At 43.1% G+C, this 27,386-nt stretch overlaps 1 long non-coding RNA gene across 1 annotated transcript in view; it reads left to right on the plus strand.

The window, feature by feature from the left end:
• Positions 1-17,927: 17,927 nt before the first annotated feature.
• Positions 17,928-27,386, plus strand: part of LOC309349721 — a 43,701-nt gene continuing 34,242 nt past the window's right edge. Inside the window, exon 1 of the long non-coding RNA XR_014160133.1 lies at positions 17,928-18,159. This is a non-coding gene — a long non-coding RNA (uncharacterized lncRNA). The remainder of the gene's footprint in view (positions 18,160-27,386) is intronic.

Below are 27,386 nucleotides of genomic sequence, written 5' to 3' on the forward strand. Positions count from 1 at the left end.
CGCGCCAACCCAGTGACCTTTCTCCTAACCGTTACACTACTTCTATCACTGCTTCCCTCTTCCGTGACACTGGCCGGATCTGACCTCCCTTCCGTTGTCCGACTTTCCGAGGGAGGCGTGGTAGACTCTGCCTCATCTCCTCTCCCTGGTGGGGAAAGCACTGGCCCCGATGCCTGGGACTCTTCCCCCCCACTCTGCTCTGGTGGGGAAGCTGGTCCTGATTTCCAACTACTGCTCCGGGAGTCCCTGCTGCCCCCTTGTTCCTGGGGCGTTCCCCTTGGGACCCCCCTGCCCCTGGCCACTGGCGCTCCCTTCTGTGAATCTTCCGATTCGCTGGAGAGGCTCATGGAATCCCTCGGACCACTGTCCCCTCCTACGCTCCCTTCGGATTCCTCCCCCCTCGCTCTCCATCTCCCATCTTCCCTGTGCCTCAGCTCCTGAGCCCCTGACAGGAATGTTTTTTTAAAAAAATGTTTTATGTTTTATTATATTTTTATATTTAGAAGCTGCCCAGAGTGCTTGGGCAACCCAGTAAGATGTGTTAGATGTAAATAGTAAAATTATCATCATAGAATGTGGCATTCCTATTTTCATCAGAGAAACGTTGGAAGGTAAGCATCTACAGAGTTCAAGGAAACGTTCCAGGAAAAGCTCTTTGTTGTTGTTGTTTAGTCGCTTAGTCGTGTCTGACTCTTCGTGACCCCATGGACCAGAGCACGCCAGGTACTCCTATCTTCCACTGCCTCCCGCAGTTTGGTCAAACTCATGCTGGTAGCTTCGAGAACACTGTCCAACCATCTCGTCCTATGTCGTCCCCTTCTCCTTGTGCCCTCCATCTTTCCCAACATCAGGGTCTTTTCCAGGGAGTCTTCTCTTCTCATGAGGTGGCCAAAGTCTTGGAGCCTCAGCTTCATGATCTGTCCTTCCAGTGAGCCCTCAGGGCTGATTTCCTTAAGAATGGAGAGGTTTGTTCTTCTTGCAGTCCATGGGACTCTCAAGAGTCTCCTCCAGCACCATAATTCAAAAGCATCAATTCTTCAGCGATCAGCCTTCTTTATGGTCCAGCCATAAAGCTTTTATGGAAAAGCTCTTCAGGAGAATGCAAAAGCAGGGCTGGTAAGGGAGTGTGGATTTGGAATAGTCCAGAGGACCAGACAGAAAGGCCTGGAGGACCACATTCAAACCCCTCCAAGACTGGAGGTTCCTCTTTTCTCCTCCAGGGATTGGTAGTGGGCTTCCTCCAAAGCCATGAGCCTTAGCAGCTGTCCCCAAAGGCTTACCTATGGCAGTGACCCTGCTTCATAGGAGTATAGAATCAAATCTTGTTAGGATTTTGATGAGTCAGGCTCAAAGTTTGCTCCAGAAGGCTTTCTTAATCCAGAAGTCGGTGCAGAGAGTTGTGTGGGCTAAACTAAATCTTGCCCACTAAGCTCAGATCATAAAGTCTCCCTAACAGAGTTTGCAAGGGCTTTTGTTTGCCTCAGCAGGGAAAGAGGAAACCTGCCATTTTGAAATGTCAGATTTTAAACCTGAGGGTTTTTGTTTTAATTTTTTTGTTTCATTATTATTTATGCCCTTGCCTTTGTTTTTTCCAAGACAAATACAGAAGTAATCTTCAAAGAACTATTTGTACTATTTGGAATTTCTTAAGTATTTAAGCCTTAGTTTGAAGAACCACCTGGAAAGAATATATAGCTTGCATCCTGGACATTAAGCTCAGGCTATAAATATTCCTAATAGGTTTTTCAACATTTCCCTTTATCCCCCAGAGAAGAAGAAAAGAAAGCTGTCATTCTTAGCTATCAGGTATCTTTTTCATTTTTTAAAAATGGTGCTGCTTGCCACAGCCTTTTGTAAGTTCCTTTATTTATGCCTTCCTGTGTGTTTGATTTCTTCTTCTAAGAATTTTAATTGCACGGGGATCATAGTTAACTAGTCTTTTTTGCTTATTACATCAAGATAGAATAGAAATAGGGAAATTACAGCTACATTGGGAATGGGGGTAGGAGGAGACTGGCCGCACTTCCTATTAGCCAAGACGTCACTGCATTAGGCTTGCTTCCATGGCAGCAGAAGCAGGCAATACATTTGTTGGAGGCTGGATCTGCTGCCCCATGGATCCTGCTGCCTGAGGCAATCATCTCACCTTGCCTCATGAGTGGACCGGCCCTGGGTATCTTGCTTATTCCACTACTGTCTTTAAAACACAATTCAAAGTGTTGGTGCTGACCTTTAAAGCCCTAAACGGCCTCGGTCCTGTACACCTGAAGGAGCGTCTCCAACCCCATCGTTCAGCCCGGACACGGAGTTCCAGTGCCAAGGGCCTTCTGGCGGTTCCCTCATTACGAGAAGTGAGGTTACAGGGAACCCGGCAGAGGGCCTTCTCAGTTGTAGCGCCCGCCCTGTGGAACACCCTCCCATCAGATGTCAAGGGAATAAACAGCTATCCTATTTTTAAAAGACATCTGAAGGCAGCCCTGTTCAGGGAAGTTTTTAATATTTAATGCTGTATTGTATTTAACACTTGATTGGGAGCTGCCCAGAGTGGCTGGGGAAACAGCCAGATGGATGGGGTATAAATAACAAATTATTATAATATTATTATTATATAAACTGTTTTTTGATGTCAGCCACTTTGATGCCAAAAAGATCGGTGAAAAATAGTGTATTTAGAAGGAGAACTACTTGAAAATGATTTACAGATGGTATTTAACTCCGAGTAGGCTGGCTAAGATGTATAAGACTGAAACAGATAAGTGCTGGAGATGCAAAGAGGTGGAGGGAACGTTCTTCCATATATGGTGGACTTATGAAAGGGTAAAAGAGTATTGGGAAATAATCCAAAATGAATTGGGGGGAAATGCTTAAAAGTACTTTTCCAAAAAAACAACAACATCAGAGTCCTTTCTGTTGGGGATAATTCAGACTGAAATTCCCACGTGTCAAAAAAGGTTATTTATGTATGCTAGTACTGCTGTCCATGTTTTGTTAATGTTTTGTTAAATGGAAAGCGAGCGAGGTCCCAACAAAAGAATGGCAACTTAAGTTGACAGAACATGAGCAGCTTGCAGACTTAACCTATAGAATAAGAGAACAAGAGGAACATACATTTAGAGAAGATTGGAAAACCTTTATTGAATATGTGGGAAATAATTTTGTACAGCCGAAAACCCTGGCAGCATTAAGAAAAATTCAACAGTGTAAATAAGCTTTGATGGAGGCAATAATGGAATACTGAATGGTATAGGTTTTGTAAAGTATGCAGGGATTTATGATATGTAAAATGAACCATGGAAAGACAAGAAGGGAAGTCACTGCTTTTTAAGGATGTAAAATGAATATTTGAAATTGTAAAACAGAAAATTTAATAAACTTATCCCCAAAATGGAAAAAAAAAGAAATTGGGGTATTTAAACAAATGGACTATGACGAGCTGACTGATCCTTCTTGTATTGATAGCAGCTCTGTTCAAGTGCCTTTAACCACAGCTTGAGCTACAGTGGCTAGGCTTTTACAGCCATCCTTCCATGGGCCAATCCCAGCGGTGGGCATGCTAAATGTATATGCATGTGCGCATGCGTGCTACACATTCATAGAATCATAGAATCATAGAGTTGGAAGAGACCACAAGGGGCATCGAGTCCAACCCCCTGCCAAGCAGGAAGCACCATCAGAGCATTCCTGACATATGGTTGTCAAGCCTCTGCTTAAAGACCTCCCAAGAAGGAGACTCCACCACACTCCTTGGCAGCAAATTCCACTGTCGAACAGCTCTTACTGTCAGGAAGTTCTTCCTAATGTTTAGGTGGAATCTTCTTTCTTGTAGTTTGGAACCATTGCTCTGTGTCCGCTTCTCTGGAGCAGCAGAAAACAACCTTTCTCCCTCCTCTATGTGACATCCTTTTATATATTTGAACATGGCTATCATTCAGTGCACATGCGCACATCACAGTTGCATGTTCACCACGTGCACACATGATAATCCTCTTACCGGACGTACAGACACCCACACCCTCTCCTTGTCCTTCTCTCATGGAGTTGCACGTTCATCCTTGCAGCAAACATCTCTCTCTCTCTCTCTCTCTCTCTCTCTCTCTCTCTCTCTCTCTCTCTCTCACACACACACACACACACACACACACTGTATTTCCATCCCTCTCCACTCCAATGCTAGGGTGAGGAGTGGTTGAAAGTGCTGCCTTTTACTTTGCCCTGATCGTTCTAGGCATTTCTGCCTCCTTTCACTCTTACAGAGTAAAGAGGCAGATGACGTTATCTCCAATTTTAGCACAGTGATGCATAGCACTAAGATCAAAGAGCCCCATGCCTGTTCTTTAGAGACGATCTGAGGGATTTTATCTCCCAATCTGGAAATTAATTGGCAGAGGCTGGTGGACCACTTCCTGCAGTTTGGCAGGTTGCACAAGGCCCGTCTCCCGAACTATAGTCAATCAGTGCTCAATTCCATACTTTGGAAAGATTAATCAATCTGTTGTTTGAGGCACAGGAGCAAAACACACTCTCCCCCTCACTCCACCATCCATGGGCAGCTCTAGACTGTGGGACAGCCTTTCATCCCCTCCTGTATTTCAGGGAACATGTGGTTATTTCTCTATCTCTGACTAACTGGTTCTATGCAGGGGCGAAGGAAGGGGTGTGTGGTGGGGGTGGTCCGCCCTAGGTGTCAACACTGAGGGGGGGTGACAAAATGCCGGGTGGCACTCACTGCGGGGCCTGCAGCACGCCCGAGCCATGTGTCACTCCTGGGAGAGACACGGTGGCTTGGCACGCAGGTGCCACACTGCCCAAATGGTCCACCTGCCGCCTCCCCCTCAGCTATAGGGTGGCTGAGGGGGAGGAGGCAGGCAGACTCCTCGGAGGCCCTGTGGAGCGTCCTGTTCCAGTTGGCCCCACCCCCACAGGTGGCTGGCCCCACCCCTGGGAGCACGGAACGAGCACCGCCCCAGGCACCTGATCGGCTTGCTCTGCTGCTGGTTCTATGCTCCTGGAAAGTATTTGTTACAATGCATTAATTAGATTTATACTAGCTAGGCATGCCAAAGGCACAAATCCCTTTGCTTGTCAAAGTGGCAGCTTGATTTATGTCAATAACATACTGTGGTTCCCAAACTTTTTTCCTTATGGAACCCTCAAAAATTGTTGATGGTTTTGGCAAACCATTTAATGATTCCCCCCCCCCCCCGCCTGTTGTAGCCATTGCACTAGATGCTGTGTGATTTTTCATCATCTTTTATTGCTTCTTTTATTTCTTATATTTGCATTCCACAGAATTCAAATTGTAGTACAATAAAACACAATATGAAATAAATATACAATAAAAATTCAGTATCAGTATGGACCACCTGAAATGACTTCTGGGACTACTGGTGGTTCACAGACCACAATTTGGGATCCCCTGCTCTAGTAGTTACTACACCAATTGCTTTTAAAGCTTACTCCTCGGTGCAAATTATTCCCAAACGTATCCAAGAATAGGATGAGAATTTTCTCTTTCTGAAGTACAGCCCCTATATATATATATATATATATATATATATATATATATATATATGAGATTATACCCCTAGAAGTCCATTTTTTAATGGCAGACAAAATTATGGTTTCTGCTGAAAAAAATGCAACAAATTGTTTTCCCTTTGGACGGTGTGCCTATTCTTTCCCCCATTCCATTGGAAAAACCTGCCTTGAGCCTCTTCAAGATGCAGTTTTGACTGCATCCCAACTCTGATCACTTGGAAAGCCATTAGAAAGTGTGGGAAGTGTTACATTCAGAGAGAAAGTTAATCAAGTGGAAGAGACACATTACAAGTGACAAGTAACAGGTTTTATAACTGAAGTGTTATTTTCTCTTACTTGCTGCCTCCTTTAAAAAAATGCTTTATGTCATATCTGTGCCAATAACACACTACAACTTCATGTCTGCTGGTATCTCAGAAATAGTACTGCATTGTGAGAAGCAAAGAGAAGGTCTTCCTTTGTGTGCTTGCTTGCTTGCTTATGAATCACAATGGCCAAAAGATGATTATAAAAATAGGTGAGCCTGTGCATTTATTTGTGAAGAAATGGAACTGAGTCTGATCTGCTTGCTCAGTTTCCATTCTTCCAGGTAAATGGGTATAAATAATGGGTTTCTTGTTCTTTGTTGTTTAGTCATTTAGTCGGGTCCGACTCTTCGTGACCCCATGGACCAGAGCATGCCAGGCACTCCTGTCTTCCACTGCCTCCCGCAGTTTGGTCAAACTCATGCTGGTAGCTTCAAGAACACTGTCCAACCATCTCGTCCTCTGTTGTCCCCTTCTCCTTGTGCCCTCCATCTTTCCCAACATCCTTGTTCTTAGCCCACCAATACTCAGTTGTTGCTAATTTGGGTGTGAGTGGGGATTAACTTGATCTGATAGCTTGCATTCCAGTCTATTATCCCAGTTTGCTCTGGTGTCCTGGCTCCCACCCAAAACATGCAGATACTAGTAAGTAAGTAAGTAAGTAAGTAAGTAAGTGAGTAAGTAAGTAAGTAAGAGATCTTTATTCAGACAAGGAACAGTACAAACTCTGCAGGAAACACAGTGACCAAGAATCACAATTCAGGAGCTCAGGAATCGGGTGAAAAATTTAGAGCCTGATAGAAGTGACAAAGATGTCCCAACAAATTTCCTCGCCCAACTTGCCAAGCCCTTGAAGATAAGGCATGCCATACTCACTTGCAAGACACTCTCACCTTGCAGGAATACAGTGGTACCTCTGGTCACGAACATAATTCGTTCCAGAGGTCCATTATCAACTCGAAACTGTTCTTAACCTGAGGCACGCTTTCGCTAATGGGGCCTCCCACTGCACGCACGCCTCTGGCGTGTGATTTCCGCTCACATCCCAGTGTGCACTCTGTCGGGTGTGGGTGGGTGGGTTTGCTGCCACCTGCAAAGAAAAAGAAGAGGAGGAGGAGGAGGAGGAGGAGGAGGAGGAGGAGGAGGAGGAGTTTGGATTTGATATCCCGCTTTATCACTACCCGAAGGAGTCTCAAAGCGGCTAACATTCTCCTTTTCCTTCCTCCCCCACAACTAACACTCTGTGAGGTGAGTGGGGCTGAGAAACTTCAGAGAGTGTGACTAGCCCAAGGTCACCCAGCAGCTGCACGTGGAGGAGCGGAGACACAAACCCGGTTCCCCAGATTACAAGACTACTGCTCTTAACCACTGCACCACACTGGCTCCTGGTGGCACCTGGTTCTTGGCAACAAGGCTGCATGCTCCTGTTTGGGCTCCTGTTCAGTCACTGCTTTGCTTGCTGTTCAGCCTCACTTGGGGCTAATCAAAGTCTTCCCTAGACTCCACTGAGGCTATCCACTCCACAGGAAGGTTGGAAGGGAGAGTCAGCATTTCTGCTCTCCCTTCCAAAGCAGATGAAGATAAGGTGAAAAGGGGAGATCCTCCCTTCTCCAAGCCAGGTTCCCACAATTTAGTTCTGCCCCCATTTTTCCCTTCTCCTCTTGTGCCAGAGCCTGCTAATCCAAGCCTGATCCTGACAGCATTGTAAGACTCATGACACCCAAACGTTGCATCAGGAAATCTGCACTGCATATAGATTTGCACGATTTCAACAGCAGGCTAGTTTAATGTAAGTGAAGTTATATTATGCTCAGATTCTTCTAAATTTGGAAGTGAATCTGCAGTAAACGTTTCTGGATAATGGCTTGGCATCTAGCAAAGTATGAATGAACAGTGAACAATACAATTATTTCCATTTTTTCACACACACATATTCAAATATATTTCAAATATTTCATTATATATAAATGTGTGTGCATGCATATGAATAAAGCTAATTATTTCGCTAGTGGGGAAAACAATCTCCAGATACAAACAAGGTCAATTAAACTAGATCTATCGGATGTTTTGCTGTTGGCTTCAGTGGGAAATTGATTGCATCTATATGTAATTAGCAGATTGCAGAATGAGAACCGGTTCCCACTTTTATAAACACACAGTTCGTCATTTGAATGATTTGGTCACTGTCATCTGTTCTTTTGTGACCTTAGGTTAGACTGTGCAATATGCTCTTTGTGAGACTACTTTGTAGATGATGGGCAAGAAATCATAGCTAGTGAATTCTGTAGCTCATCACTTGGCAGTGGCTAGTGCAGGCAGGTCTGGCCCAAGGAATTTTGCTGCCCAAGGCAAGGAACAAGACACCACAGCCCCATTCCATGCACACCAACTGACTGCATTGGCAGTTGAAAGTTTCTTCAGTATTGATGATGAGGCAGAGTCCTCCAAGGCAGCAGGTTAGTGTTTAGGGTGGCAGGACAGACCTTTTTGAAAGCTCTTCTAGCTCATCAAGAGAATGGGTCTTTGCATAAGACATATTTCTAGCAAGAAGTAAGCCCAGTTGTGTTAAATATGGTTTACACCCAGGTAATTGTTTATAGAATTGCAGCCTTGCTGTGTTTTTAACTTGCATTTGTATGAGTCTATTGCATGTGAATTCTGCCCAGTACAGGCCACAAACTCCACCCACAACACCACGCCAGCACTTTGTAAATGCCATAACCAATAAAAAATACTCCAAAATAATAAAGTGATTTTCCTTGCTCTTTGATCAGCTGAGCAGTTTTAGCGGCTATGGAGATGAACTTTAGTACCAGATACGTACCTCCTTTCCTACCTTCTTCCCAGTCAGGTGGTGTTGTTATTTGCAAAGTTCTCTGTGGAGCATAATATCTGGAATGAAAGAAGATGTTCTACGTTGAAAGAGCGGTTGTAACAGTTAGTAAAATATGAAAGAAGCTGCATCTCTTTTTTACTGGGGCTGACATGCTAGATTGAACTAGCAAGGAAATCTGTCTGTTATGGAGACAGATGGGGGAGCTCTGGGACTCTTAGTGAAATGATGCCGTGGTTTCTGCCAGCGCTCTTACAGCATCCTGACAATCGCTACACTCCGAAAAGCAAGAGTTTACATGCCTGAAATAAATTGTTTTGATTAGAACCTTTAGGAGAGAAAGTCATAAGGTACAGTTTTATTGACTACTTGCCAGACAACAGAGCCCTGTCTTCCATGAGCTTGTTTTGCTCTTGTAAGTCAAGCAGAGAACTGGGCTCTGCTTTTTCTAAGGTTATGGTCTTAATACCGCAGCACATTATCATTTGCTCTGAATTATTACATCCACTGTACAGTCCGAGACAAAACACAGTTTGGATTTATAAAGTGTCGTTTATCTTAAGGAAAAGTTACAGGTACCGTTACACTTCCTATAATTTATGTGCTTGGGTAGGTGAAATCTGGAGGCTTGCTTTGAACTAAATTAAAGATACAGTGATGGAAGAAGTGTCTGGTTACTGGTAGAAAAGTGTTCTCTCATTTGTGTAAATTAGATCTCAGTTGTTGTTTGTTTTCATTTTATGACAATTATGTGTCTGAAGCCACTATTTTTTATACCAGTTTATATAGCATAGTTAATTCATTAAGTAATATAACCAGTCTACCATTATTATTCTTCTTCTTATTATCATCATCATCATCATCATCATCAAAAAAGAGATGCTGGAACTCACCATGAACACCTCCCTTGTTCTCTTACAATGGCAATGGTGCCCATCTGAGAGGTGCCGGAACTGAGTTCCGGAGAGTTCTGGATGGGAAAAAAGCCCTGAATATAACAGCATTGATATTTGGAAACAAAAGAGATGAGACAACTCCCTGCTCTGATTTTACTTCTTCCTCCTTGACCTCTCAGTCAAGGAGATGTCTATACATTTTAGAGAGCAGGGTTTTTTATTATTATTATTAGATCTTTCTCGAGTCTTGAAAGTTCTGTGGAAAAGCCTTTCTGCTTGTCCTTTTGGAATGTAAAATCAGTAATGGTACAATGGGCCAGAGATTTCGGTTACAATATCCAAATGGAATCATGGGAAAGGTTATGGAGGGAGGACCTGAAATTCACTGCATGCTATGACTTGAAAGAGAATTTCATGAAAATGCTTTACAGATGGTATGTAACACCTGTAAAATGGGCCAAAATGTATAAATCCAGGTCAAGCGTCTGTTGGAAATGCAGGGAGGCGGAAGGCATGATGTGGTGGAACTGCAAAAAGATAAAGGAATTGTGGGAAACAATATATAACGAGCTTAAAAAAATATTTACAAGTTCCTTTTCTAAGAAACCTGAAGCCTTCCTGCTGGGTACAAAGAATAATGAATTTCTGAAAAATTTAAGGAGAATTTTTATGTATGCAATAGCAGCGGCAAGAATCCTAATTGCAAAGGGATGGAAAAGAGACTACATTCCCTCTAAATTGGATTGGCAGAACAAAATGTTAGAATATGCAGAGTTAGCAAGATTGACGGCAAGATTCCAAGATGATACAGACCAAATATTTAATAGAGAGTGGGACGTTTGCAGAGTATACCTAAAAGAACATTGTAAAAATCTAAATCCTTTGGCAGGCATGAAATCAGAGAAATCTAAATCCTTTGACTTCTGCATGAAATAAGAGAATTTTACAAAACCAATACAACCCAAAGCACTTAGGAGAGATAAAGTTAAGTGTGTATTTTAAAATGTAATTTAGGAACCACAATGGGGGGGGGGGATCGAAACTCATGTTGGAATTCACTATATATGAACCTTTTTTTTTTGTAATAAGTATCGATTTTGGATCTTTTTGTTGACTGTTTTGTGTTGTTTTGTTTTTAAAATCAATAAAGCATTTTTAAAAATTAAGAAAGAAAAGAGAGACAACTCCCTGCTCTGAAGAGTTTACATTTAACTTTGCCTTTGGAGTGAGAATAGAGAATAAGTGGGAGTTGGCAGGAATGTAAGAAGACAGTAAGCGAAGAAGGAACAAGATATCTGCACAATCCGTTGGTGTATGAAGATCCTCTATGCATGCACTTACAGTGAGGGGGGAAAGTATTTGATCCCCTGCTAAATTTGCCCTTTTGCCCTCTGACAAAGAAATGACCAGTCCATAATTTTTATAGTAGGTTTATTGTAGGTGTGAGAGACAGAATAACAACAGGAAAACTCCCAGAAACCCAGAAGACAAAAGTCAGAGGCTGATGTGCTGGCTGGTTGATAGGGGATCAAATACTTATTTCACTCACGATAATGCACATATTATAACATTATAACGTTATTATTCTGTCTCTCACACCTACAATAAACCTACTATTAAAATTGAGGTAAGAGGCTGTCAGCTCTGCAGGCAAGGGGGAACATAATTGTGCCCCACAGGGGTGCCGCAGAAAGAATGTGGTTGGTCAAGGGATCCATGGACCCAGAAAGGTTGAAAACCTCTGGGTTAGGACAACACTCAGGCTTGGTTATGTGATGATGTCTGTGGAGGCAAATTAAGCTATGCAAGTGAGGATAAGGTCAATGAATACGTTTTTGGATTCACTGTTCTCTCTCCCTCCACCCCCAAAACCCACATTGATAGAGAAGAGTGTTTATGTGTGTGTGTGTGTGTGTGTGTGTGTGTGTGTAATTTTTATTTATACCCCGCCCTCCCCAGCCAAGGCCGGGCTCAGGGTGGCTAACAAGCAATAATAAAACCAAGTTGAATGAATACAACTTAAAAACAAGATTAAAATACAACATTAAAATATAAACAACACAACAACTTCCCTCCTAAACAGTGAATCCTTTCAGCTCAGATCTATTCACTAGAAGACTGGTTTGAATTCTGTGTTGACAAGGAAGGATATTTCAGTACTCAGTCAAGTCAAATTCATGTTGTATTCATTTCCAGGCTTTCTGCATTAGCAATGTTGCATTGCTCCACATTTCTTCTGAGAAATGAGAATAAGAATAAATCTTTGTGCTGAATATCGTTCATGTGGTTAGGAAAAACAAACAAACCCATACCCTCACCATTGTCGATGTGTGCCCAAGCAGAGCTGCATATTTCATAAGCTATGCATTTTGCTGATTGCTGATTGCTTATGTATTCACTTCAGATTTGAGCCCCTTGCATGTTGGCAAATATATATATATATTTCTGTGCAGAAATAATTTCTGACAGCGTTTAGTAATGAGAAACATTTTGTCTCACATCACACATGAGAACTGCTTCAACAATGGCAAGGTTGTTGAAGGCCATTGGGGGATCAGGCCTTTCAGTCAGAGAGGGGAGGGGAAGGGAAGCATATTGATTTTTCTGTTTCGTCAGAGTAATGAGACTCCAAGTTTGTGTGCTTCTGTCTTTGCTTGAATACAGAAATCAAAACAGAGAAATAAACCTTGTTTTTTGGGGGGGTTCACATTCCTTGAAGGAACAAGTAGCTGGGGTTTCTATATTCTCGAAATTTAAATGTCAAGGGTTATTTTGCTTGCTTTGCTATTTTCAGTTGCTTTTGTCTTCATCGTTGATAGATGTTGACGCTGACATTTAGCCATGATGCTGAGGGCTAAGTTCATGTGGCCTGGGTCTGAGAAACTGTCCTTCCATTAAACCTTTCAGTTGATGAAGGATGCTTAATGCAATCCCCCGTCCACCATTTCTCTCCTGCACTTCCATTCTCCAAACACTTTCCAAACCAGCCTGAGACCTAGACTTCCCCATGCTTGTTCCACCAGTTATCAGAATTACATCCCTCAATGCATGCTCTCTCTGTGTGAAATAAAAACTGGCAGCTTTTTGAATGAAAGGGCCTACCGTATTTTTCGCTCTATAAGACGCACCAGACCACAAGACGCACCTAGTTTTGTGAGGAGGAAAACAAGAAAAAAATATATTCTGAATCTCAGAAGCCAGAACAGCAAGAGGGATCGCTGCACAGTGAAAGCAGCAATCCCTCTTGCTGTTCTGGCTTCTGGGATAGCTGTGCAGCCTGCATTCGCTCCATAAGACGCACACACATTCCCCCTTACTTTTTAGGAGGGAAAAAGTGAGTCTTAGAGAGCAAAAAATACGGTAATTTCCAGCAGACCAAAATAAGTGCTCAGTGGCAGATCAGAACATACGATGTATGTTGTAAAATAGTAAAGATGTGAGAGAGAGCCAGAAAGATTTTAAACCACAGCACAGTCCTGGCAGAATTAATTGGGTTTTTTTTTTTTTTTTTTTTTAATTTAGAGGAGAAATCTGGGTCAGGAAATTCTATCCACTTGCCAAATGAGAGCAAAGGACTTTGCACCAACTCCTGTAACGTATGACATTAAAAGATGCTGTAATGTAGCAGAAGATGCAACACTGATGTCCTGAAACAATATACAGTTTGTAACAATAGCACTGAAAGAAACAAGCAGAGACTAGCCTTTCATTGAAGACTCTCCTGGATTTCTGTCTTCCGTCTTCATCTCTTGCCTCTCTCAAGCACCCGGCAACATTTTTATAATCCTACACATTGAGACTGTGGGCACATCGGTGAGTTGCAATGCTGCAGTTAGGTTGTAAAGGTAAAGGGACCCCTGACCATTAGGTCCAGTCGTGACTGACTCTGGGGTTGGGGCACTCATCTTGCTTTGTGGCCGAGGGAGCCGGCGTACAGCTTCCGGGTCATGTGTCCAGTATGACTAAGCCGCTTCTGGCGAACCAGAGCAGCGCATGGAAACGCCGTTTACCTTCCCGCCAGAGCGGTACCTATTTATCTACTTGCACTTTGACGTGCTTTCGAACTGCTAGGTTGGCAGGAGCAGGGACCGAGCAACGGGAGCTCACCCCGTCGCGGGGATTCGAACCGCCGACCTTCTGATTAGAAAGTCCTAGGCTCTCTGTGGTTTAACCCACAGCGCCACCCGCGTCCCTGCAGTTAGGTTGTACGTTTGCTGAATTCAGATCAAAGATGGTTTGGGGGGTGGAACACATCAAAACACAACATTTGTGACTAATGTCCTGGATACCACGCATGCCAAACAAGCGGTGGGAGGTCACTGGATACAGAATAAAGAGGAAAGTGTACACAGCCCAGGACTTTCATCAGAAGCATTTTAATATCTCTCTCTGATTTAGAGAGCTTCTCAATGGGGGATAATCGCAATGTTAATGCTGTGCAGATTGTCTTAGACTTGGGGACCTTCAGTCTTTCCATGGAAACTAGAAGTGGAGTGATTGTTGTTGTTTAGTCGTTTAGTCGTGTCTGACTCTTCATGACCCCATGGACCAGAGCATGCCAGGTATTCAAGTCTTCCACTGCCTCCCGCAGTTTGGTCAAACTCATGCTGGTAGCTTCGAGAACACTATCCAACCATCTCGTCCTCTGTCGTCTCCTTGTCCTTGTGCCCTCCATCTTTCCCAACATCAGGGTCTTTTCCAGGGAGTCTTCTCATGAGGTGGCCAAAGTATTGGAGCCTCAGCTTCAGAATCTGCCCTTCCAGTGAACACTCAGGGCTGATTTCCTTAAGAATGGATGGGTTTGATCTTCTTGCAGTCCATGGGACTCTCAAGAGTCTCCTCCAGCACCATAATTCAAAAGCATCAATTCTCCGGCAATTAAGCAAAAATGAACTGAGGAAATGGATGAAAGAGAGAAAGTAAAAGAATAACATATTAAAATAAATTATTAAGTTAAAAAATAAGGTTGAAAGGACTTGCTGAAATAAAAATTTGAACTTGAATACAGAAATGGGAGGTGTGGGGAGGTCAAGAAAATAAGTAAAGGGAAGTTGTCGTGTAAAGGATTTAAATTGTTTTTTTTCTTGATTCTTTTTTAATGAATGCATTTTTTCTATGTATTTTTCTGCTTTGTTTTTTCTTTTTTCTTTTTTTTATTTTTCTTTCCTGCCTTTTGTGTTGTATTGTGTATTTTTGTCCCCCCCCCCCATGTTTTCTTTGTAATCTTTAAAAATTTGAATAAATATTATTAAAAATAATAATAATAATTCTCCGGCGATCAGCCTTCTTTATGGTCCAGCTTTCACTTCCATAGAAGTGGAGAGATATAAGCCTATTTGTTTTCTGGCTGTATCAGCTTTGCATATACTTTGTTCTTCCTCTAACACCCACTCCCTCCCCCCAAATTGATTTTTCTTTTTTATCCCTGAAAAATCAGCATCTACATTTTACACATTTTATATGCATTCTCCCCCTAAAATACGCATATCTGTGAGCTATTTGGTTCAATACACATTTCCGTGCCCATTTTTCTCCAGTCGAAACGGCATCACAAAATTATGAGAAATGCGTAATCCAACTGATAGCTGTGTTAAGCTGGGACAGAAGGATGAGGTTCCGTTATGCGAATCTTATATTAAAATACTCCAAGGAGGCTCTGAAAATTGTGTGTGTGAATGCAAAGGGTATTTGGTAATTAAGACAAGGAAATGGTGCATGATGAGGAAAATGTTCTGCCACCAGACTGTCAACTTTGGTTTTGAAGCACTTGATGTGTGTCTGTATGTTCTAAATGATGAATAATCCATTTGTGTTTGAGTAGCGGGTTAAGTGGTGGGCATCCTGTATAATATTCGAGATCTTGCATTCATTCATTTGTTTCTCTGCAGATGAGTCATGTCGTTGTCCTTTCCAGCAAAGAAATTATTAAAGGAAGGCATTTTTCAAGCTCTTTATTTCCTGCTATCAGAAATGGGTCATAGCAGCCATTTCCATGGTATTACAGAATGCTAAATGATTTGTGAGGCTGAGCAAACAAGAAACTGGGTGTTCTTTTATTTATTTTTATTATACAACATGATGGCGGGAGAGGTTCTGAAAGCTGTAAGGAAGGGGTAAAAAATGGAATAAGATGATAAGTAATTTATCGTTAGAGAAAACTAATCAGAACACCTCAATTCCCATTGTCCCTAGACAGGTGTTCAATTACTTTCTGGGAGAAGCCGAAAGACCAATAACCCAATGTCTAAGATATAAATGAATTTTATTATTAAGGAACATATTAAAACTTACATAAGTATACCAATGTAGCTCATCTAAATTCTGTACAGATTTTCTACCAACATTCCTTCTCTGGAGTTTCTTTTTCTTAAGACAAGGTTCTGATCTCACTTTGAGCTGCTTTATGCATGGCCCCAATAGACATGTTGCACATATGTGTGAGACAGAGAGAGCAAGAGAGAGCACGGAATTGAGCTTTGGGGTTATATTTGCACCACATCTATAGAGCTCTTCAACTTAGGCAAACACAAGTAAATGCCCATCTAAGAAGGCCTTAATCAAATGAGCCTACCATTGTTTTAGGGATTCAGGTGGCACTGTGGGTTAAACCACAGAGCCTAGGACTTGCCGATCAGAAGGTTGGCGGTTCGAATCCCCGCGACTGGGTGAGCTCCCGTTGCTTGGTCCTGCCAACCTAGAAGTTCGAAATCATGTCAAAGTGCAAGTAGATAAATAGGTACCGCTCTGGCGGGAAGGTAAACGGTGTTTCTGTGCGCTGCTCTGGTTCGCCAGAAGCGGCTTAGTCATGCTGGCCACATGACCCGGAAGCTGTACGCTGGCTCCCACGGCCAATAAAGCAAGATGAGTGTCGCTACCCCAGAGTCGATCATGACTAGACCTAATGGTCAGGGGTCTCCTTTACCATTGCTTTGGGGGGGGGCAGCGGAGAGATTGTAGCTTATGTCATTGCAATTTGCACATTCAGAGTCAAGAATCTATGCATGAGTGGGGATGGGGCAATAAGAGTCTAAGACTCATTTGCATCCTTCAGTGACTTTAAGCAGTTCATGTTTATGTGTCTGTCTTGTGTAGGATAATAATCTGCAATATGGGGCAAATAATACTGTGTATCAGGGTTTTGCTGATGTGGACCAAAGAGAAACAGAGTCAGTCACCCTCAGGAGGTACTCAATGGCACACAGTACCAACACCCCCTTTTTTTGGATTTAAAAATGTGGTACTTACTGTAAGAGCTTAAAGGTGAGTACCAGCACCTATTTTTCTAGAAAAAAGCACTGAGCAATACATTTGGCACCAACTTGGCTGCAGGAGATGCTGGAAGTAGGCGTACAAGGTACCATCCAACCATCTTAGGGACTCCACTGTGGATTTGCGTAGGGTTTACTCCTTAGCCTTTTCTTCTCCCAAGACAGTGGATGTTTAGGATCTGAGTTTTCCTTCTCCTAGATGGACTACCTTCCCTGAGGGATGAGCTCCATCTGCTCATTGTTTCGCACGGTGTGCAAAAACCACCTTATGGACTGTTGGACCTGCTATTGGTCTCGTCCACTCAGTCCACCAGAGCCTGTTATTGCATGCAGGAGAAGTCCTTAACTCACCAACGGTTTGAGATCCATTGGACTGTCTCACCAGAGTGGTGCATGCTCTAGTTATCTCCTGCCTGGACTGCTGCAATGCGCTCTATGTGGTGCTACCTTTGAAGGTGACCCGGAAACTGTAATTAATCCAGAATGCGGCAGCTAGACTGGTGACTGGGGCAGCTGCCGAGGCCACATAACACCGGTCTTGAAAGACCTACATTGGCTCCCAGTCTGTTTCCGAGCACTATTCAAAGTGTTGGTGTTGACCTTTAAAGCCCTAAACAGCCTCAGCCCAGTATACCTGAAGGAGCGTCTCCACCCCCATGGTTCTGCCCAGACACTGAGGTCCAGCGCTGAGGGCCTTCTGGCGGTTCCCTCACTGCAAAAACCAAAGCTACAGGTCCTCCTCGGTAGTGGCACCCACCCTGTGGAATGCCCTCCCATCAGATAAACAACTACCTGACATTTAGAAGACAACTGAAGGCAGCCCTGTTCAGGGAAGTTTTAAATGTATGGCAATTTAATGTATTTTTAATCTTTGTTGGAAGCTGCCCAGAGTGGCTGGGGAAACCCAGCCAGATGGGTGGGGTACAAATAAATTATTGTTGTTGTTGTTGTTGTTGTTGTTTGGTCAGTTGAGCTCTACCACTTGACAGCAATTATGAGATGGTGCTTGGCAACAGTTATGTCATCTGTCTGAGCCACCCTATCACCAAGGAAACCAACATGGATCCATCAGTCTGCAGGGAGTGGCCATCCTAACAGGTCCTCCACTTCTGCAATAGATGGGTTGTCATCACTAGTTTAACCAGTTAGTAATTTCTCCCTGACTAGAGAATTGAAGCAGTTCTCCCCATCTTCAGCTCAGCCTCTAATTTAATTATTAACTTGCCACATGTGCTGTTGAAGTGACCTAAGACCTTGGGCCCCATCAAAAGTGGTACAGTAATATCTGTGGAGATTCAGCAAGTGCAAAGGTGTGAGAGGTAGGCTGTAGAAAGGGATGGATAGAGCTGTTCCTTTCAGTTTCTCATTTTTCCAATCTTAAATTCCTTTCACTGCATTTCTGCATCAGTTTGCAAAAATCTTCATGACTGTGCATTAGCTTTTAAGCCTAACATTTTGCCTAACATGCACATTTTTGCAATGCACTCCCCCCCAATATAATACATTTGTGTATGTTGCTTTCATGTATATATGTATTCTCATGCAACCTTTCCCACATTTTTCCATTGGAGACCTGCACCACAAAATTCAGAGGAGTGCAAATTCTCTGAAGGCTCGTTTCAGTTTATGTATCATCTTGGGGAGAAAGTTTGCATTTAAATCTGAACTGATCTGAATGTCTCTCCTGCCCCTAGCTGTATACAGCCATGAATAAAGCTACTCTCTATTCTGCTTGCTCAGTGCCGATACCAAGATAATGTCAGTGGTATGGGAAGAAAATGGTGGGGAACAATAGAGTAGGTAGAAGAATTAGCACCTTTGTTCACAGCCAGTATTTACACTTCCATCTACCAAGTTTCCCTTGCCAGCTAATTTTAATGTTACCCTCTAAGGTTTATAGGCCTGAAACCCATTATTAACTTTATATAAAGGCTTTTATTAACTTGGAACTTAAGCTTTCTAATAATAGTTTTAAATTACGGTGGTTAGCTCTCATGCCACTTCAGTAAGGAAACGAAACACCATTTGAATGAAATGTTCTGTTGTAAATGGAAAGAACAAATGCTACAACTTCAGGGGAACATGTGCAACGATGGCTTTAACAAGCTGGTGAGTTACCATAGGGTGACTGTGACTCACATTCAAGACTGGAGTCTTGGGGTAGTTCTGAGGTTGGCTTTCTATTGTTGCTTTTTATATAAATTTATTTATTTGGTTTTCAGATTAAAATTTTACACTCACATATCCAACATACAACATAGATTCCAGAGAATCTCCTGAACTTCCCTCCTCCCCTTTGTGGGTCCTATTGCTAATCATTTCCTCCTGCATCTTTTATGATAATCCAAATCTTTTACATCTCCATTATGCCCATAATTTACCACAAAACTAGAAGTGTTCTTCCAAACCTACTAACAAGTTTAACCGTTTGCAATGGTTTTAAAGATAAGTTATCAATTGTCTCCATTCCTTATTAAAATGTTGGTATTCCTGATTTCTGATTCTTACGGTCATTTTTGCCATTTCGGCATAATCCACCAGTTTGATCTGCCATTCTTCTCTGGTAGGGACTTTATCTTCTTTCCATCTCTGGGCCAAGAACATGGCTTTCTGGGACCCTCTGTGGGAAGGAGAATGCAGGAAGCACTGACCATTGACTCACCATTTAGCAGTGCAGTTTCTGCTTTAGATTTCCTTCTCCGTTGCCTGGTAAGGGCATTAAGACCCACAAATGGAGTCCAGTTAATCTTGCTACCACCAAGTGATTATCCTCTTGTGATGATATGGAAGCAGACTTTGGCACGGGTGTAACCAGTATTATGAAACGTATTCTCTGCTGGGGAAAAAAGGCACGACCCATCTGCATTGCCATTCCATCTGGTTTTGAAGATGCACCTATTTCCATAGGCATTTCCTCCACCTCTCAACTTGAGCCTTCTTGTTTATTTTTTTATGTATTAATTGGATTGTTTTAGTGCACATTTTAATTATGGATATTTGCATTTTGATGTTTGCACAGTTGTTTTTATCAGTGCTATTTTTCTAGAAAAAGAGGTGCTGGAACTCACCTTGAATGCCTCCTCATTCTCTTAGAATGACAATGGTGTCCACCTAAGAGGTGCCAGAACTGAGTTCTAGTGAGTTCTGGCAGAAAAAACCCACACCCTGGATTTTTTTTTACTTGCAAACTGCTTAGATGACTACCATATTTTTCGCTCTATAGGACGCACCTTGTTTTAGAGGGGGAGAACAAGGGAAAAAAATCTCCCCCTCTCTGCTCAGTGCCCCTTCAGTGAAGCGGCAGGAGAAATGGAGCCCCTTCCATTTCTCCTCCCGCTTTGCTGAAGGGGCGCTGCGCAGCTCTCCCTCTCTGCTGAAGCCAGGAGAGTCTTGCTCTCCCGGCTTCAGCAAAAGGAACCTGAAGCCTCCGGAGTGCAGCAGGAACTCACGCTGCACTCTGAAGGCTTCAGGCTGCTTTCCCCGAAGCCTGGAACTTGCTCTCCAGGCTTCAGCAAAAGCAACGCGAAGCCTCCGGAGCGCGGAGGGAGCGCTCCCTCTGCGCTTTGGAGGCTTTGCGTTGCTATCACTGAAGCCAAGGAGCCTGCATTCACTCCATAGGATGCACACACATTTCCCCTTAATTTTTGGAGGGGAAAAAGTGCATCCTATAGAGCGAAAAATACGGTATTTTGACAGTGACCAGTATATTCTTTATTTCTATCTGTCTGTCTGTCTCAGATCTTTGGGCTTTTGCTTGCCACTGGAGAGAAGAAGTTGGTCAACAGATCAACAAAAAGTCAAGTGTTGCTCCCCTTTCGCACCCCATGGCTCTATTGTTCCCCAGGCCATGATGAGTAGCTCTGCCCTCTCATAAGCATAAGGATGAATCAAGTGACCAAGCCTGAGATGGAATCTCACAGAGCTGATGCAGTGCTAGGAAAGTTTCCATTACATTGGCCCAAGCCAAGCTGTAGTCCTGCATGGCTGAAGAACATCTAGCCACACTGGGCTAAGTTGATCTTTTCAGGGTAGCAAGACTATGTGCCCTGCACTCAGTAGCTGCAAGGAAGCAGGAGACAGCCTGCAACAAAGAACATGAGTACCGATATCCATGCCTCTATACAATAGTAGCAGACCTCCCAAGTGCCCCTATTTTCCAGGGCTGTTCTGAGTTAGAGAAGCCGTTGTTGATCCCAAAATGTCCTGCTTTTCCTTAGGATGTCCCCATTGACATTGGAGAAATGTTGGAAGTTATGGTAAGATGTCCTTAATTTCATTGGAGAAATGTCTGGGAGTATGTAGTAGTAATAACATTTTGGAATTGGATCTTTCATATATCCCTCCCATTAATAGATGGGTTTTGAGTACAAACTGCACAAAAGGCTTGCATATCCCCCCAATTCTTGATAGTGCAGGCTCAGGGTTCTCACATTTTCAGCTTTCAATGTTCCTTTTCTTTCCTTCAGCTATTTCTGTGTAAACATCCAGAGAGGTCGAGCAAGTGCAAATCGAAGACGTTGAGCTATCCACTTGATCTAGCCATATCACTGTAGGCCAGACATACACAATTCATGAATCGCCAAGCCCCACAACCTGTGCGTTGCGGCATCTCAAGTACTTGACACCCTCCCCCCATACATACAATCTCAATCTATCCTGTTTAAGGCAGACGATAAAAACAGGAAGTTTATTGAATAGTCACTGGGGCAAAATACTAGACCTTGGGGCTGAAATTGGCTGACTGAGTTGCCAGTTGCCCTCTGTGGATCTATGGAATATATAAGGTGAAGAGTCTTTATGTCTGTAAAACTAAACAACAGACTTTAGTATCAGACTTACCCTGGTCTCCCAAAAATTAATCTACCTACTAATAGTGTGATCAATTTTGGAAGCCATTTCAAGTGACTTGACATACTAACTTGAAATGTCAAACAGCGTAGCCTGATTAAAAGTAATTATTCTTATTTCTGCATCCAGCAACATTAATTTCGTATTGCCTTTGCAATATTGGGGGAAAAATAACTGGGCTGATCGACGGCAGTCACATTTTTTTTAATAAACTGTGTGACTGCTGTGGATTTGCATGTGTTGATATAGTATAGTTGCCTTTGTTAACCTGGTGCCCTCCCAAAGTACAATTCCTGTCAACCCCAGTAAGCTGTGTTGACTGAGGATGATGGGAGTTGTAGTCCATGACGTATGGAGGGCACCAGGTTGCCAAAGGTTGTATTGCAGGATAGGATAAAGGGTAAAGGGACCCCTGACCATTAGGTCCAGTCGTGGCCGACTCTGGGGTAGTGGCGCTCATCTCGCTTTATTGGCCGAGGGAGCCGGCGTACAGCTTCTGGGTCATGTGCCCAGCATGACTAAGCTGCTTCTGGCAAACCAGAGCAGCACACGGAAATGCCGTTTACCTTCCCGCCGCAGCGGTACCTATTTATCTACTTGCACTTTGACGTGCTTTTGAACTGCTAGGTTGGCAAGAGGAGGGACCGAGCAATGGGAGCTCACTCCGTCGTGGGGATTCAAACCGCCGACCTTCTGATCGGCAAGTCCTAGGCTCTGTGGTTTAACCCACAGTGCCACCCGCGTCTTCATAAAGCACTTTCCAGCTGTTTATTTGGTGAGTGGTGGTGCTAAGAGCTTGGCATACAATGGATGGATTTGCAAGTGGACTTGCTGGAGTATTAGACTAAGGCTGGCCTGGCCGTGATGACGTCTCCCTCCACTTTCATGAGACCGTTCATTCCCTGGCAATGGCAGAAGGCGTCATTGGTGACTTTTGTGATTCTCAGAACTCCATGTAGGGGACTTTGCTGCTGCTTCAAATGGAAAGTATGTTGCCCTCTGCAGCCCAGCAGCATTCACTTCTAACTTGCGACAAAATGTTGCAGGAAAAGCTGGTCCCTTTCTCACGAGTAGACCAGGCATCACATGAGGCGGGGTTTGTGAAAAAGGAGTCCAAGTTTATTTCTGCACAGAAGTTTTGAGCCAGTGGGATTGCTCTGCAAAGACTGGACCATGAACAAAAGATCCAACAGTTTTGATATTCATTACAGAAATTACAAATTCAGTTACCCAATCAGATCTTTTTGTTTCTCTCTCTTTTACAAAGCTCATTGATATGCACATGCTGTCTCCCTGTAATTGGTCCGAATTGCAAACAGTGAGAGCATGCATACTAGCAGTCTATAAACAAAGGAAATTCCTTGTGGTCTGTTAGATTTTTATTGTTGGATTAAGTTTAACCTCTGTATTGTATTTCACCCCAGTTGTCAAGCATGCTCAGATCGTACCAAAACCTCAGCCCAGTATGTTTCCCTGTTTTTCATTACCTCAAAAACATCCCAGGGAAATGATGGTACAGGCCCAGGGCCTAAGAGAAGCGGCAAATATAAATTGGGATTCTTTGAGGCAGCCTGCACTAATGTCTAGGGCAGTGGAATAGTAGATGAAGGCAACTCCACATTCACACACATTCAAGGCATGCACGACTGCACACTCGGGCATCTCCATGACTTCAAAAATGACAAAAATGGCCCTAAAAGAGCATGGGAAGGTTTTTTTTTTTTAAGTGTGTAAACAGCACCTAGCAATGCCAGGAGCCTTTGCACTGACTGTTGAGGCATCTGGCAAGTTGGAGTTTGAGAAAGGAGATTTGGAGGGAGAGATTGTGGTAGAGTTTGGCAAAGTTTTTGGAGTTTCTGCACAACTTTTTTGAGATCTTTTCTTAGGAGGTTTTTTGATATTTTTCTCTGAGGAGTTTTTGTCAGCTTGCATTTTTAGTACAGAAAGTATTGATCTGATGTATAGAGATCTTTCCTATTCTAATTAATTCAAGAGGGTTCTGGAAGCTTCTCTGTGTGAAAGAAACAAGCAGAAGGTTCCTGATGTTTGGGTTATTCCTTCGGAGAAGCTGAGTACAGCTGGCTTAAACTGGTTCTCTTATCTCTTTCTGTCAAGGTCATGCTGACTGTAAAAGTAAGGCCAGAAGGAGCCCGGGTTTCTCTTTCCTTTCTCTTTTCCTTCTAGTGTGGTGTTCTGTACACAGTATGCTTAGTGTTAAGGTTTTAGACTTAGTATGAGGTATTGTAAGTTTAAGTTAAGTGTGCTGCAACTGGATTTCTTATGGACAACGCCAATGCTGAATGTATTGGATTTGTGACCATTATGCTCATTTGCCTTCAGTAGCAGTAAAGCTTTGCTGGATGAAATATTAATTGCCTCTGGTCTGTTTTTGGGGAATCCTGAAATGTATTTAAGTTTTTACTCTGCTAACTATACGTTGAAATCTGCTGCGGATCGATATTGAGTAGAATTCCGTGACAGTTTTTTAAGCCTTTTTTAAGAGATGGCACCTAAACACACCACATCATCATCTTGATGATGACAATCAAATCATCAAGTGATGACAAACCCAAGCCATTTTGCAGTACCTCAGAACATAATCCCTGTGTAAATGGGGAGTTGCCTGTATATGGAGTTGCACATAGTGAGGGGAATGATCCATTAGCCTATGGGTTTTTCCTTGTGCAACAGGATATCCCCCCCCCTTTCCTACACATGGTTGCCCCTAAACCTGTTCCGTGGTTCTGCCCATCCATCCAGACCAGATTTTGGGATTGCGTAGGGCTCATGCACAGGGTGTGAGGAAATCCCATTGTGTTAGCATTAATCCTTGTACTAGTGCAAGTGTTTATCTCTGTATTGCCCATGGATCTTTTTTTACTTTTATTTTCTTTCATTTTGTTTGTACTCCTGATGCATGATTCTAGTGGGGGGGGTGGAAATTGGTTATTTAAAGTTTGGGAGACACTCAAATAAAAAAAGCAGCTGGTACCCCAATGTTAGTCTATCAGTTTCATATATCCTATTCCTTTTATTTACATTTTGAAGTTACACTTCAGTGCAATGAAGACTTGCTCCTGTTAGAAGCTAGTTGCACTCAGCATACATCCTATTTATTTTTGTATCTGGAGGTGGGAAATTTGTGGGAGGCAAACTTACTGTGTTAGCATTTAAGTAGCTTGCACTTGGCTTTGAAGTGAATATGCCATTAAGATGAATAAAGGCAGTTCATACAGTTCTGCTGGCATTGTTATTCCTGTCCATCTGGGAGCAAAACACACAATGCAGGAATACACTGATTTATAGAACCAGAGCTTCCTCTGGAAACAGGTCTAGAAACTTTATTTTCTTTAATGAAGCCTGCAAATCTGTCATGTCGAACCAAAGGGAAGCTACCTTTCCCCTCGATGTGCAGTGAATTTGTGTTATAATTCACATTAACTCTTGACACATTGTAACATCAGAGGGGGAACATAGAGCCTTACATCATGAAAAGGTAGGATGTTTTTCAGGAAGTGGTACATTTATTGTCTTGTGGGAAGGCAATGGAGTGGTAGACTTGGAGGTAATGCTTCTGCTCTGGCCATTGTAAATTAAGACGTGGCAGTAGCTGTTTCACATTTCCAGACATGTTTATAAGGGCCAGGTCAGTGAGGATTAAGCAGGAGAAAATCAACAGGGTTGCACTTTCTCTCCTGGAAGCAAGAGTTTCCGTGCCAAAACCAAGCCTAGTAGATCTGGAAAATCAGGTTCATCCAAGAGTATCTAGCACTGTTAAGACAACCACTTGCTCAAACACCTTGCCCAAGAAGAGTGTTGCCATATATCTGTCCTGTGTTGCCTTTGGGGTGTTTCTGACTAGATATGGGGCTCCTCTGGATTATACATTGGGCAACAACAAATTTGTTGTCTGTGTTTTTTCAGTTGATTTAGGACGAATCTGATGCACTGAATCCAAAAATCACATTGGTTTTGCTCAATCAGGTCAAGTTTTTGAGCTATGGCCACATTTTTTTTATGTTTTTGTTCACATGTACGGTTGTGTGGAGCATTTTAGAAGAAGTTCGTGGGGGTAAAATACCATGTCAAATAATTGTTTTGATTGGAAATGATTATTTTAATGACAAGAAGTATTCAGGTCCGATAGTTCTGGGTGATTATGTCGAAAAGGGATCAGTTTGAAGTCATAAAACCTCGAAATCTTCCATAAATTGGTGAGGCAAAGCATAAAGTTGGGGGATCAAAACTAAGTTAATGGGGCAGCCGCCCCACAAAGTATCCTGATCTTCAATCAGCACGTCGTCCTGTAGCTCATTGTGATGAAATTCCAGTGCCTATCTTCGGAGAACTTCCTGACATTAGTGACGAAGATGCCTCCAGTGTTGAAGGACATGAAGAAGAAGAAGTGGTTCTTGAAGATGATGCTCCACATCCATTATCCTAAAAGGAGTTGAATGATCTAGTTCGCGACCTCAGCTTGTCAAAGGACTCTGCCGAACTGTTGGCATCCAGATTGAAGGAAAAAAACCTCCTCTCTGACAGCGCTCACGTCAGCTTCTTCCGCAACAGGCATCAAGAGTATCTCCATTTTTTCTCGGAAGAGAAGGACTTGGTGTACTGTGCAGATATTGCGCAGCTTCTGCTCAAGCTTGGAGTGCCACAGTACGAACCCAAAGATTGGAGACTGTTCACTGACAGCAGCAAGCGATCACTGAAATGTGTTCTGCTACACAACGGCAACCAGTTTGCCTCTATACCCCTGGCTCACTCGAGTACACTGAAGGAGAACTATGAAGCAGTGAAGTATGTGCTGGAGAAAATTGGTTATGATCAGCATAAGTGGTTTATTTGTGTTGACCTGAAGATGGTGAACTTTTTGTTGGGGCAACAGTCTGGCTTCACCAAGTACCCATGTTTTCTGTGCATGTGGGATAGTAGGGACCATGCTCAGCATTACCCGAAGAAGGACTGGCCTGTGTAGGAGGAATTGGTGCCTTGCAAAAAAAGGAACGTCATCAACGACCCTCTGGTGGACAGAGACAGAATACACTTCCCACCACTGCACATCAAGCTCGGCTTAATCAAGGCTCTGGACAAGGATGGTGACTGCTTCACTTACTTATGCCAGGCTTTTCCAGGATTGACCATGGAGAAGTTGAAAGCTGGCATCTTTGACAGTCCTCAGATCCGTCAGCTCATCAGAGATCCAGAGTTCGGAAACTCAATGAACGAAGTGGAACTGGAAGTGTGGAAGGCATTTGTTCTGGTAGTGAAGAGCTTTCTTGGCAACAATAAGGCCAGAAACTACGCAGAACTTGTCAACAACATGCTGACTGCTTTCAGAAACCTGGGCTGCAACATGAGTGTCAAGATGCACTACCTATTTTCACATATGGACCGGTTTCCTGAGAACCTGGGTTCAGTGAGTGACGAGCAGGGGGAGAGATTCCATCAGGACATGAAAGAGATGGAGACCAGGTATCAGGGTCGCTGGGACGCAGTCATGACGGCTGACTACTGTTGGATTCTGAAGAGAGACCTCCCTGCCGCTGAGCATTCCAGGAGTTCCAAGGAACGGAAGTTCAAGCCCTGAAGTTTGAAAAATGGTGAAGCAACATGCAATTTACGTGTACTTACCTTTATCAATGCCCACCATTCAGTTTACAGTAAACCTGACCTGATGGAGAGAAACGGATGC

The sequence above is a fragment of the Podarcis erhardii genome, assembly GCF_964252035.2.
Source record: "Podarcis erhardii genome assembly, chromosome: 9".
In the NCBI taxonomy this organism is placed as follows: Eukaryota; Metazoa; Chordata; class Lepidosauria; order Squamata; family Lacertidae; genus Podarcis; species Podarcis erhardii.